This window comes from Calypte anna, chromosome 1 (assembly GCF_003957555.1).
Source record: "Calypte anna isolate BGI_N300 chromosome 1, bCalAnn1_v1.p, whole genome shotgun sequence".
Lineage (NCBI taxonomy): Eukaryota > Metazoa > Chordata > Aves > Apodiformes > Trochilidae > Calypte > Calypte anna.
Genome location: NC_044244.1, coordinates 99798607 through 99812991, shown reverse-complemented (window position 1 = coordinate 99812991; position 14385 = coordinate 99798607). Strand labels below are relative to the sequence as shown.

Genomic DNA, 14385 nt, shown 5'->3' with positions numbered 1-14385 from the left:
ATAGCCATATCTATTAATATTATACTTCAAGAATGTCAAAATTACAATTAGTCTGATAGAATTCCCTCTAGGTTGAACACATATCTTTCTGTCTAGAGATTTCTGGTTAGCAAATGTAAAGTGAGGATATGTGTGAGTGGGTGTAGGTATGTGTGTACTATTATATATTTTTATAAATAGAAAAAGAAGTGGTTAACTGATATTATCAAAGTTCGGTACCAACAGCTGTCTACTAAATGCATGGAGTTCTAGAAATGAGTTCCAATATAACCTTTACAACTGTGTTTTTCTCTTCCCAGACCAATCCAATAACAGTTTACATTTTCCTGCCATAATTGGCTTTCCATTTACAGGCAGGTCATGGGGAAGAATTCCCCTTGAAGAAATTCTTTACATTTTTTCCTTTTGTCTATGTCTATGACCCACTGACAGTAGAGAGGTAGTTACATTGTTAAGAACACATCTCTTAGGCTTGCAGAGTGAGTGAGTGTTTATGTTTGGTTGAAGACCACATAGGAAAACCCCAAAAATACACAATAGTACTTTCATACTTCTTGAGAGACTGATTTGACTGTGTGCTGCAATTTTTCCTTCACTTTGAGGATTTATTTCATATATTGTTTGAATTCTCATAGTTCACATGCCACAAGGAAGTGGCACAATTCAGTGTGACTGGGATATTAGGTGTTGGCAATAACCTGCTAAATCCATATGAGGTGTTATTTTATACAGTCTCAGCTGCTTGTATCATATAAAAACTTGTGTCCTTAGCCAACTATGTTACCCAACAACTATAGTTTTAACAAATATTCCACATACGGTTTTTTTCTGTTGCTTGTCCAAGATTCCTCATTTTGTAGGTCTCTTGTCTATGCAATATGTTCCCTAAGGTTGAGAATGAAAGAGGTCTTTACTACAGACACTCGTGATTGAAATAGCAGCTAAATTGCTGCTGTAATGAGAAAATTTCCTTTTCCCTAGATAATTCAGCTGCTTAGCATTGAAACATTTTTGAGATAAAGATTCTTCATGAAATAATAATAATAAAAAAATTAAAGATCTGTTCTTTATAATCAGAAATTGCTAATGAGCCTACTATGGAAATGAAGAGCAAAACATTTGTTTTAATGGAAGTGTGATCAAGCTCTATTATGAGACTTAGACTCTCAAAAAAAAAAAAAAAAAAAAAAAGACTTGTATAGACACTGTGACATGCAATAGCTTTAGAAAATGCTGCTGCGTCTCTGGAAGAAAGTGGTTAAAAACACATGATGATGAAGTTAACCTAAATCTTTCATTGGCTTAAAAAAATAGGTCAAGTAACACATTACTAGCTCTCCTGTAAGCCTGTACACAATCCGTCCATTCCAGAGTGACACAGGTTTAGATGAACATTGCTACATCTACTTTTATTCATTGTATCTCCAGGTTAAAATATTTGCCTTTACACAAGCATGACTCTCTTTTGCTTTCTGTTAAGTGGAAATTCATAAGGTCTTTAACAATGTTAGCCTTTTACTTAAAAAAGATGCTTGAATTTATAATTTATTATTATTTTACCTGAGTTTCAAACCTAAAACTAACTCAGGTACTATCACACAAATTGGGATTTGTAAACAAATTTGTTTCTCTTTTCTCAGTCTTTAACTTCCAGAGGTAAAGTATCATCAAGTGTTCTATACAGCATTTGGCAAACAACACGGCCAAGTGTTGAGGCATTTGTTAAGGCACATGGAAGGTGTGATGAAGGTCACACACACTTTGTAGCTTCTCCTATACAGCCAACTCCAGCGTGTATCTCTGGGTACTTTCTTCTTGGAATGGGAACGAAGTCTAAAGAACAACTTGCCATATCGTACTAGTTCTGACAGTAGAGGTTGTGGGGATGCCACCTACCAAAATGGAAGGCTGACTCTTCTCGGAAGCTCTGCCCAAGACAATTTTTTTTTCTCCCAAATTGTACTTATTGCCACGTGGGCGAGCAGCATGGCTTTGAGAAGCCGTTTTACCTCCGATTCTCGAACTGCTTCTGCGGGGGTAGCAGTTTGGGAGTCGGGAGTATCCGATCTTCCTTCCTTACCCCCCCAACTGCGTGGCACAGGGACCACCGGGCGCCCTGGCCCAAGTCGGGAGAGATGCTCTTCTGCCTCTTCTTCTCTTCAGGGCGTGGCGGCCATCCCCGCGCCGCCCGGCCTGGTAGGCACAAGCCCAGGGATAACCAGACGTGCCGGCAGCCGTCAGGACAGGGCAGGGCCGTGGGGGAAGGGAAGGGACGGTGGGGGAAGGGAAGGGACCGGGGGGGTTGAGGGCGATGGGGCCCACCCGGCACTTCCGAGAGCAGCGGCAGGTGCCGGGGCATCCGCTGCCCACCCCCAGCGGCGGCCGCCGGGAGTTGGCGAGAGCCTCCTAGCTTTTCGGTAAAAAAGGCACAAGGAAAAAAAAAAGTTTCTAGCGCGTTTTTCGGAGAAAACGCCGAAAATGTAAGCTTTAAAACGACGAGAAACTGTCACGACTGGTTACCCTCCCTCCCCCATTATTCTAAGCGCAGCGAAGGTTGGAAAAAAAAAAAAAAGTTATTTTTAAGCCACCGCTGTTTTAATTAAACACGGGTCCTCCCGTACTGTCGCTTGTAAGTTTGCTTCCCGGGGGCTCCGCGCCTTCAATGAGATTAATTAGAGGGCAGGAAGCGCCGCGACTCGCGTACGTGGGGCGCGTTTAGCGGCAACCTGCTCTGCAGCCTCCTTTCCCAAAACGATGCGGGGCGGGGGGGAAGGGGGTACGGGCGCATCCCTCGGTGCCTCCCTCCTTGCTGCTGCCCTCCCCTCGGCGAGGGTTAGAAAAGGGTTAAGAAACTTGGCTGGAGAGATGAATGGCGCGGCGCGGGGAGGGGCCGGGCTGCGCCGCGGCGGGCGAGGTGGAAGGCGGGGAGGATCGCGGCTGCGGGTTAGGCTTTGAAAGTCAGCCTCACAGGCATTGCTGCAGAGCCCCGAGCCGCGGAGGGGCGCGGAGAGGAGCGGAGCTCGCAGCGTATGTGCGCGGGGCCGGGAGGGAGGGACAGACAGACAGACAGACGCGGGGGGAGGGGGTTGGGGGAGGCGGTGCGTCCTGCTCTGCCCTGCCCTGTCCTGTCCTCCAGGCGGGGGACCCGGCCGCTCACCTCGGCGTTAGCAGCTGCCGCCGCTCCTTGGACCTCCGCGCCGGGACCGGCCGCCGGGGTGCTCGCCGTCACCTGCTGCGGCCGCTGGGCCGGTGCCGCGTGCTCGCTCGCCTGCTGCCCGCGCAGGGTCGGAGCCGCTCTCGCAGGCCAGGTGAGGGCCGGCCGGCGGGCTGGCACCGGGGGCACCCAGCCCGGGAGGAGCTGTCGCCACCGCCACCGCCGTGGGGGGTGCGCGGGCCCGCTGCGGGGTGAGTGCGGCGCTCTTCCGCCGGCAGCTCTGCTGGCTGGCGGGGGAAATGGCCGAGCGGGGCGGGCCGGGGCTGAGCTGCCGGGCGGCGGGGCGGAGAGGCGGCGGCGGGGAACAATGCCGGGGTGAGCCCGGTGCGGCGGCGGTCGGAGCAGTTTCCGGCGACGGCCGCCTCTCTGTCACCCCCCTTCCCCCAGCCCCCGTGGTAGCTGAAAGTTTGCCCGGTTGGGGTGGGTTTGAGGGAGCTGGAGGGACGGAAAAGTTACTCGTCTTTACCCCCGAGACCCGTCAGTGTTTTCCCGAGCGCTGGCTGCAAAGCTCGGTTCCCGTTTCGGAGGAGCACCCTCCTCCTCCTTCTCCCGGTGTGCATGCTAATCATTTAAAGAATCGCAAGCTCGGTCCGCAGCGGCTGCAGCGGCCGGGGGGGCGCCGGTGGCCGCTCGGGGCTGGGGGGAGTCCGACCCCGCCGGCCGCGGCCTCGCTCGTCTCCCGCCGCCGCCCGCCGCTCGGCTGCTGTCACAGCAGCTGCGGGCAAGGCCACGCTTCTCTCTTCTCACCCCCCCCCCGACTGCTCGGTGCTGCCCGCTCCACCGGCAGCTGCCAGCGGGCAGCCTCTGCCGTTTGTGCCTTTTTCCATCGCTTCTCGCTGACGGTATGCGCCGGGCTCCCTGCGTCCCCAAAGATGCCTTCTCATCGTTTCGGGCTCCTCGGGGGACGTCGCTGTTTCCTTTCTAGACTAAAGGTTACTTTTACAGACGTGTTTTTGTGTCCCTGAAGCCCTTTAAAGGTCTTTAAAGGTGATTTATTTCCCCCCCCCCCCCCCTTCCTTTTCTCCCTACGGAACACGTTGAGGCTGTTCTTTTTAAGTGTCAGCTGGCAATTAAGTTGGAAGGCTGTGAAACCTAAGGAAACCAAGTGTCAGGGCATAGGCAAAATAAGGGACAGCTTCGTAGCATGCAAACGGTCTTGCATCTCTGCTGCACCTCTCTCCTCCTGTATTGTGGATTCTGATGAATTGTTATGTTTTTAATTGAAGAATTCTGCTGAAATGTTTGACACGTTGGGGGAAAAAAAAAAAGTGGGATTTCTGGTTTTGGGACTATGTTGATGTTAGGAAAGCTGAAGTGGAAGTTGGCCTCCTCTGCCTCCTGTCTCTGGAATCTGGAGACTATATTATTCCTGGTTTTATTTTAAGGGGACCTGCCTGCAGTGTCTGACAGCTCACAGATTAAAATTTAACTGAGTCATGGCACTATAAATGTTCAGAGATCCTGTAAAGCTTTATTTAACAAAGAGTGCGATTCCAGTCTGTGAAGACCCATGGGGAGGAAGCAGTCACTTGTGGACAGGGGGTGATGTGTCCCTGAGTGAGTGAGTGGAAGAAAACCTTTTTCTTTAGTATTCGAATGCCATTTACTGTTTCTAGAGCTGACTGAACACACTAGAAAGTGACACGTTAGGATGCCATATGACAAAAGCTTTCTGAGCTGAGGATATTTTGGGGTTATTGGCTTAATGTCATCTGAGTAATTGTTGATCTGTGGGCAGCGAGGACTGGCATTTTGGAGAGCAAAAGTTCTCATCCAGAACAGTGTTCAGGCAGGTTTAGTGCTCCTCCTCTCTGGGGCAACTCTCTTCCCAAACTTGTGGTTGGGAAGTCTGACTTGTTATTTTATCAGCAATCTCCTGAGATAGAGTTGACATTGACTCCTGAGCAAGACAGCAAGTTTGCCAGGAGTGAAATGTGTACACTTAGGAAGAGGTAACAAGTAGTGACTTCGTGTTTCAGGTAAGGGTGAAACGTGACCCCCCCTGTTAGACTGGCCTACAGTTCTGAGTTACCTAATGAATGACAGCTGTCAATGGCTTTCAGATTTTTGTGGATCCTGTGTGCGTGGAATACAAGATGCTGTCAAATGCCCAGCTGTACTGGATGGATTTAATCTTTTTCCCTAGTCTTATTGCAGATGAAAACATGTTCTTTCTCACCGCCCCCCCCCCTACATGTTTCTTTTTCTAAAGTGAAAAACATGTTAAATAAAATTGGAGGAAAATGAAGTGAACAGAAGTTGTTACAGTCATCAAAACTCGATAAAGAACTAGAAGTTTACTAATGTTTTCATATTGTGAACATAAATGGGTGATTAAGATGCTGTCTGTATCTACCTGCAGTTTAATAGCTGTGTTTAGGGTGAGTCTATTCAAGGCTTAAGTGTTTTATTTTTAGTTCTTTTTGTTTCAGTAAAGGCTATAGAACTCAAACATGAATTAACTTTATAGTAATCCTATGTGCCTGTAGGTTTTGCTTCATGTGGGATTGGTTTGAAAGAACTGACAGAGGCTTAAACTTGCTTAAAGCTTGTTTTTTCCTTTTCAGAGCTAACTATTACTCCGTCTTTGAATGCTGGCAAAAGGTTTCTGTAATAACAGCCATATGATTGCTAGCAGTAAGAGTGCTGTTAACGTTAGCAGTGACAGTGCAGGACATTATTAAAAGATAAACGATGTTTTGCGTTGTGCAGAGCACATGTATAAACTTGCCCAGGGCAAAGCCGGGGAGTTGCATTTCCCACACTCAGCTGTCTTGCTCAAGGGTTGTGCTTGACACCTCCTTGCAGGACTGTCAAAGAAGTCATGAAGGCTGTAATATTTAGTTAATTTTAGAATATCGCTTCAGACCTTGCCTGAACCTCAAAACCCAAATGGCTCATGGTTTTTTTGGTTTTGTTTTGTTTGTTTGTTTGGTTGGTTGGTTTTTTTTTTGCTTAATTTTTCTTCCTATATGTGCAGGTAGAGAGAGCAGAGGGGAGGTCCAGAAGAGAGGCATGGGAGAGCGTGGGGTTTCCAGCTGGGTGCTTGGTGAGCAGGAGCTGTGGGGGGGGCCCAGGCAGCTCTTGGTACCAGGGCCTGGGGGCTGGGCAGAGCCGGGCTGATCTCCAAGCAGGTGGGTGGCATGCTGAGTGATGGGCTGGGTTGTGAAAGCTAGGCAGGATAAAAAGGATAACTTATCCTATGGATTAAAAAAGGATAAATACCCTTCTGGGACAAGAAGTGCATATTTTGAAGTATAAATCATTACTGCTCAGCAGGGGTTTAATGACAGGAAAGTGGAAAGATAATGCAGGTAGGGAATGAAACCTATCAGAAGGAAAATGTACCAAAGTAAATGCACAAATGTACCAACAAAGAATAAAAACATAAACTTGTCAGTGTCTAAACAGTCTCAAACTGTAGACCAAAAGGATAATGGTAACAGCATTTGTAGTTAGTTAGTTCTTTCTTCCTGCCAACAAGCCAAACCCATCAGAACAGTAACTATCTGAATAGTGTTGGCCTGCCTTTAGCAAACGTAAGGAAAGTATTTAAAAGCCTTGTGGCATTTCTTTTGGATATTATGGTGTTAGAGCTTTGCTAGTTGCATTTGAAAATGTGGCCTTAGAAAACAGTGTACAGTGGTTGGCAGGCAATGCTTTGGGTGGACATCTGCAATTCCATTAAAATTTTCTTATGTTCTCCAAGGAAATATCAGCTAAGACTTCTCTAAATAAATACTCACGTAGAAAGGGGAAGGAGTAGTTGTTAGTCTGGGTTAACCCCCCCTCCTTTGTTAGTTTTAGTCTTCTAGTACTTTGTTACTGGAGTTTGCTCCCATTTAATTGCCTGTCTTGAGAGAAATTCTGTTTTCATGATGCATATTTCTAAATTCCTTTGGCTTCAGCAGAGGAAAAAACAATTCTACTCATAGTCAATATCAGATGAAAAGCGGAAACTACAGATGAGTTAGTCACTGCTTTTGAAGTGGGAGAGTTTAGTGTAGAAAAGAAGCTTGGTGTTGGGCAAGAGTTCTAGTGGGCTGCTCCTCTGCCTCTCAAAGAAAGTTGAGGGATTTGTCATGAGAGATCAGGTACTAGATGCAAAAAGTGCTTCAGTCCTGACCAAACCTACTATTTGAATACAAATATGGGAGTGTTTAGTTTGTCCCAGAAAGCACTTGATGAATCTCTTTGTTGAGCTGTGACTAGGTAGTACATTGTGCTACACAGAAGAGCAGTGGTCTCGTTAGTGCTGGGCTGCTGTGCTGATAGTTTCTCAGAAGTGAACAAGATTCATGGCTACAGGCTTTCTACTACTTCTTTATGTCCCACCATGAAAGTGGAGTTGGGAAAGAAAAACAGAAAAGGCTTTTTGAATGATGTTGAAAGCAGAACTTGCCTCAGAGATAGAAACAAATGATCATTCTTGCCCCAGGATGTTGTCCTATTGGCATTGTTCATTTCATCACCTGTCCCACTTCAACCAGTTTACAATAGGGAACAAATTAACATTCAGAAAAAACTAAAGGTGTGTGAACCAGATGATCCAGCTATGAAGTTTTTGGGAATAAAGTATCATCTGAGCAGGTGGGATTAGTTTTTTTTTTGCTTTTGTTTGTTTTTTATTGTTTGTTTTGGTGGTTTTGTTTCTTTTGGTTTTATTTCTAAAAGATTATTAAAGGAATAGGTTATTTTCCTCAGAAATAACTATTTCTTTTTTTCCTCTTTAAACTCTTATAAACTTAAAAAGTGATTTGTGGTCACTTGAAACAGTGTAGAAAAGACTGTATAATGCTGACCTGAAGGAAATCCTGTCCGTATATTGAATTTTGGCAATATAGTGTGCAGGGGTGTTGCCCTCCCCCTCCCGTAGAAATCTTGTCTTTAAGAAGTAGAAATACTTTAACAAAACCACTTATCATTGGTGGAAAGCATTTTGTCGACATCTGTAGTATGGAAATACAGGAATTAAATTAACTTTTTCTCAAGCTCAGGTGAATTTTTAAAAAAATACGTATTTGCGTTTTCAAGTGCTGCTTTCTTCTGCTGTAAGGGACTGTTTGTCCTGTTTGCTTTTTTTTTTTTTTTTTTTTTTTTTTTTAATGAGGTCACAAAAGATTCCACATCCAGCTTGTTTGCCCTTTCAGTGAAATGGGGTTCGGAAGGCTTTGAACTCAGTTTATTACTACCTTTGTCACTGTATCCGTCATTTCTCTGTTTATTTTGTCTGCAGTGGTAGCTTTCATTTTTCCCTCTCCCTTCTAATTTAATCCAAACGTTGAGGATTCCTGCTGTTCTCTGGTAGAAGTTGTCTTTTTATTTTGTGATGTATATAGGGGAAGGATTTGAAATAGTGTCTTCATGTAGTATTTCAGGGTGTGTGCTTATTTTTCAGCTTAATTGGATCTTGATGCTGGCAGTAGTCCAGCATGCATCTGTTATCTTTCATGATCTCACAGGTCTTTTCCAACCTTAATGATTCTGTGTACCTGAAAGCTTTTAGCAGGTCTTTTTTTGATGATGACCTATCTATCAACACCTGGATTTTTTCCACACCCCAGGTAGCACACTGCAGGCAGAGTTGGGTCTTCAGCCCAAGTGGTTTTGCAGAAGGGGCAAATACTGTGAAGCTGCCCCAATGCACATGCTTCCCACTCTGCTCCTCTCCAACACTGCACATCCAGAGCCCCTTGTGTGTGTGTGTATGTGTGTAGGGGTCTTCTGTGATGGAGAAATTCTGTGTCCAAAAAAGCTTTTGTATGAAGTTTTTTGAGACCAGAAGCTAAAGGTCAGGCAAAGAGAAGAGCTCTCCCTCTGCCAAGCAAGGGGAGGGGAAGGTTCAACCAAATAGTTGAGGAACTTATTTTTCTCTTTTTGTACATTTTTATACTTTTTATTGTAGCTGAATTTGATGCTTCTGTAATGCATAAAAGCTTGCTGCTTGAGTGGTAACTTTGTGACAGAAGCCTTAGCATAGCCTTTAATGAGGAGACTCATAAGGAGAACAGGTCTGAAGGTGGTATAAATGACAGTGATCAAGGCTAACTTTAAGTTTGGATCTTTTAGAAAAAGTACACTTAGGATTAAAGAAGTGCAGGGAAGAATTAAGGCAGCTCTTGTCAGAGATAGCATCTTCTAACTGTAATATATACTATTTAATTCCTAAATATTTCAAAAGCAAATGTTGTAATTTCTAGTGATTCAGTTTCTTTTAACTAATTTTGTAGCATTTAGCATCACGTTGACTAGTTATATTATGCTTTTGTGTTTTCCTGTGTTTGTATATAAATATCCTGAAATTAATAGGAGCTCCTGAAAAATATGATTTAATGTTCATACATGCAAGTTTGAAATGTTAAGCAGTAATTACTACATAGGAAGGAGGGCTTGCATGTCACAGCAGTTTTTTAGAATGACAGGAAGAAAAAGAGCTTTGAATCAGAGTTGAACATGGATTTTGCTCCTGCACAAATGCTTTCCACGTATTCAGCTGATACAAATTGAGGCAACATAAGTTATTTTAACTTGTTTTACTGATGGTTCAGTTGGAAAGATTTTGATTTCTGAAGTTTGGAGCTACATTTTTCTTCTGAAATCGAAATGCTTGCTATCAAAAATGTTGCTTTCTGTTACACCAACAATAACAGAGTAGATGAAGGTATATTGGATAAGAAAAAATGGTATGCAGCATTTCATAGCATGATTTCTGCTGTTCTTTTCAGATCAAGCATGGAATTGTTGAGGAAGAAAATTACTGCATCTTTGGACTCCTGAAAGAAGAGCTTTCCCAATGGGACCACTTTCAAGGTAAGTAATCTGTTAAGAATTTTTTTACTTTGTCTCCTTGACTTGGAGTTTGTTCTTTTTCTGGACAAATCTGTCAGACAGCTGCCTATCATGTAAGTCTTTTAGGATTATAATATATTTTAAAGTGATAAATTTTCAAGTTAATCCCTCTCTTTTACTCTAAGATTTTTTGTGTGTGTGTATCAGTGAGAAGTAAATATTTTAGCAGCATTTGAACTTTTTTATGGAATTTGCTAATAAGTCCTGAAGATTAATCCCACTTGTTTGGGAAGTAGTTGCTGAATAGAGAAGAACCTGATTTACATAGAATTTCAAAGTGAAAGAGAAGATTAAGTAAAATGTAATACGTTACAACCTCTGTCTTTTTTTTTAATGTTATTTGTTTATTTAAAAAAAACGGGTCCAAATGGAGCTGCTGTGACAAGGGACTGTCACAGTAAAATCATTATTAGGTATTGCATTACAGCGGCTTGTAAACGTTTAGCACCACTGTCATTTTCTTTGGATCTGCTCCCTTGGTTCCGATTTCATAAATCCTATTTTTCTTTGATACTGGGGAATAATTCCCTGAGTGTTGTCCAGTGATTGCTTATGTATATGCACTATGGTTTGTGAGTGATTTTATTCACTTGAGTAGCCCTACTGTACTCAGTGGGCCTACATGCATGCCTAAGAACTTGAGAATGCTGATGAGCATAAAGAATACAATTTGGGCATGTAATGGTTGACAAGCAGTTGTTGTTTTGTTCCTGGTCTCTCTTAGGACTCATTTGCATTGCCTCCAGTGGCAGCTTGTGTGAGCATTAGTAGGGATGGTCTAGAGGCTGGAGGCAGTCATGTCAAATCCCAGCATGCAAAAAATTGTTACATATCTGTTGTAATGGCACAGATTGCAGATGCAAGGATATATATTTTTTTTAATAAATCCATGTGTTGCTTGACTTCATTTGAATATAGCATTGGTCCGTGTATTTCAGTGAGCATCCCCAGCATGATAGAATATAGCAAAGTGAAATAACTAGAAAATATCTGCACTTTTTAAATTGAGGAGACTTGGATTTATCCAGAATGACTGTTTTGGAGATCAGGGAAATTAGAAATTAAGATGATGATCCATGGTTTTTTTTCCTCATAATGTTTCCTATTTGACTTTTAGGGAAGAAAAAAAAAAATGTCAGAAGTCTAGCATTGCTGTGGGTGGTTCTTAGTTGTTTGAGCAATTGCATTTACATGAAAGTTAATTGTATTACTTGTTGATCTCAGAATCAGTAAGACACTTTGGAATCAAAACACAGTTGATTAATTAGCTATTTAAAACTTGGGAACTGTTGTGATCAGCAGCAGGCAGTCACTTATACAGCCTTAACAGAACTTAGTAGACAGTAGCCTTTGCAGCTACAAGGTGTTTGAAATGTTTGCACATATTGAAATAGTTCAGCTAATTCAAAGCTTTGTTTCAAGATTGTCACCTCTGTTTAACAGCAATGCTGTTTAGTCAGAGTTTCAAAAGTGTAAGTTGTAAATTAGGATCTTGGCACCAAGTATTTGGTTCATCAGTGAGGTGGTAAGGCTAAAGATTTGAGAGACTGTGTTTAGTGTATACATGGCTGCTAATCCTGACACATTCTTTTCCATTTCTAAGCAACATTATAAACAGTTTAAACAGTTATTATGTGATTAGTCTTGATTTTTTAATTTATTTATTTTTTCTTTTTAAGGGTAGGAGGGAACAGGCTTGTTTGTTGGCTATAGGCACTAATTACAGCGTAGCTATGTTGGTATACGAGTTTGCATTTCATACCATTGTAAACAGCTTTAATGTGGAGTGCAGTAATGTTGTCTTGATCAGTAGATAAGAGGTTTGAGTTTTGTCACTGAAGTTTAATTTCTTGTTTTAAGTCAGAGTTGTGGACCATTAGGATGGTCTTTCTTCAGAAGATCACTGCTTTGCAAGCAGCTGTTGATCTCATTGATGAAGTAAGAGAGAGAAGAGGCTAAGGCGGACATGCTGTCTAAAGCTGAGTTTACATCAAAGAAAAGTCTGGCAGTGATCTAAAATTTATAAATTATGCCCTTTAAGTTTGTGTAAGCCTAAGAAACTTGGTAAGATGGAGCTCATGAAAAATACAGATGAGAATTAAAAACTTATGGTAATAGCTGTAAAAAGAACAAGGTGGTGACTGAATGCCAGCAAGGCTGGCAGAGGCAGTCTTTAATTAAGGAGGAATTGGTCAGTGTAAAACAATTACATCTTATTTTTAATGATAGGTTTCGGAGAACAGCAAATGAGTGTAGTTTGATCTTGACTGATAATACGTTCTGTTCTTGGATAAAAACCCAAAGCCTGAGGATATGAAGTTGCAAACAGAAGTTTCACGTCTTATTTTTTCCTCTTTTCTCCTCTGAAGAGGACAAGGAATTGGAAGAAACTCCACTTTTTTTTATTTTTTCTGTGAAGCTGATTAGTGTTTGCATCTATTTTGTCTTTGGGAACTAACACAATGCTTCTATTTTGTCAGCCTAGGGAATTTGGTGACTTGTGAGTCTCGAGAAATACCCCTTGTTCTTTCTGTAGCTTGGCATTCAGTATTTTACAGCAAACTTTTAAGTTTAACATATATGAACTTGTACTAGATAGGGTTAATAGGCTAGAACAAAAGGTCAAAGCATAAGGCATTAGGCTTAATTAAGGGAGAGCAGGAGTGGCAGGAGTATGTGACAGTTAAATGGGTTTCCCACAGACTAATGTCTGCTACAGTGCAACCATGCCTCAACTTAAGTGGGTTATTTTGTGCAAAGGGCAGCAGTGATTAGCAGTTTGACATGCCAGACGTTTCTGGCCAATCCCATATCTTTTAGAGGTTAAAAAAGCACACCTTTATGAGGGGATCGATTGATTTGTGTGCCCGTCTGATAAAGATTAGAAGTCCAAGGCCAGTGCTGTAAATGCCAGTTATGGAATATTGTACTTTCTTAGTTGCTCTTTGTTTAAACCATCTACTGTGTGGTAATGGGGCTAACAGCTATAAAAGTGGCCGTGCAGTATGAAGAGTGCAGCAGGCCTGCTGCAGCAAGTGTTTTGAACCCAAAGGATCTAGGAGGAACATTTCCTTCTCAGTTGGGTTTGTTTTGAATGTAGGCCTAGTAGGCTTTGGTCATCTTGCAGTGCTTTGGTTGGAGAAGGGGATCTGGCTTAGCATGTTCCTATCTAAGGCTCTCCTGCCTTCTCTTCATAGCGTTTGATGTCAATGTGTTTCTCCAGATGTTACCTTCCTTGGCAGTCAGTTTTCCAGCACAGCTGGCTAGAGGAGAATTTCAATACTTAAGGTTTCAATATTTATCTTAATTTCATCATGCTCTTCCTATCCTTCCTACTTCAATGCTTAGCTGGGATGGTACGTGCACATTCTGTTGTTTTTTTTCTTTCTAGATGTTACTCTCCAATAGTTTTTCTGATTGTATCATGAGGTTGCCTTGTAAGCCTAAAATAAAGTAGGTAGCACAATAAGTCTTGACTGTATTTCTCGTCATCTTTATGACTTTGTAAAGTCAAAGTTACATTACTATTAATATAAGACTATTAATAAATCATTGATGCAATAAAACTGTTTTTGATAATGTTCAAGGTTCATACATAGTTGAAGGTGATTATCCTATTTAAAAATCAAGCAGAGGTCAGATTGTATTGTAACGTAACTGACTGTGGCCCAAATGATATGTGATAGCTTCAACACCAATGACAGTATTCATCACTTCAAATAAATACAGGATTTTGCATTGAATTGTTAACTGTAAGTGCATTTTGTGGTAACATACTGATAACTTCCTTTGTATTTGGTGAGATATATGTGCTTACTTAAAATGAATACTTTAAGCTGTCATTTTTAAAAGACATTGTTTTAAGCATTCCCTGTTCTTTCTCTCCTCTCCATTCAGGCAGTGACAGTTGTAGCTATATATAACTGAGAAATAACACTGCATTAATTTAACATTTGGCACATTGCATTCAACATTTCTACATTAACTTTTAAAATTACTCACCTGACTAAAATTACTTGATTTTCTCTTTGAAAGCATTATCTTTCCCTTGCTCCATTTAAAAGAAAATAAAAATTGAAGGTAGTACTGACTTCCTATTCATACCATAAAGTCTACTTCAGGTACCTGTGCTATATTGTGCCATACTTTTGCTCTAACAGCCTGTTCCTTAAGAGATGTACTAATTTGTTATTTATCAGTAACTTCACCTTATCTAGCTTTATAAGAGCCACCTTAGTTTTTTCTGTGTTCTTGTGAAAGTCTCTTACTTCTGTTTGGAATGCCTAGAAATACTTTCATTGTCCTTTAGGATGAGCAAGGCA

At 42.0% G+C, this 14385-nt stretch overlaps 1 protein-coding gene across 5 annotated transcripts in view; it reads left to right on the top strand.

Annotated features, from left to right (window-relative positions):
* Nucleotides 1-2917: 2917 nt before the first annotated feature.
* NRIP1 (nuclear receptor interacting protein 1) overlaps nt 2918-14385 on the top strand; it is a 76572-nt gene continuing 65104 nt past the window's right edge. Inside the window, exons 1-2 of one of the 5 annotated variants that reach the window (XM_030466508.1) lie at nt 2918-3027; nt 9940-10024. The gene's annotated coding sequence lies outside the window, so the exon portion shown is untranslated. Of the gene's footprint in view, nt 3309-3329; nt 3406-9939; nt 10025-14385 lie in introns of those variants that run through there. The other 4 variants (XM_030466500.1, XM_030466535.1, XM_030466528.1 and 1 more) reach the window with 4 other exon arrangements.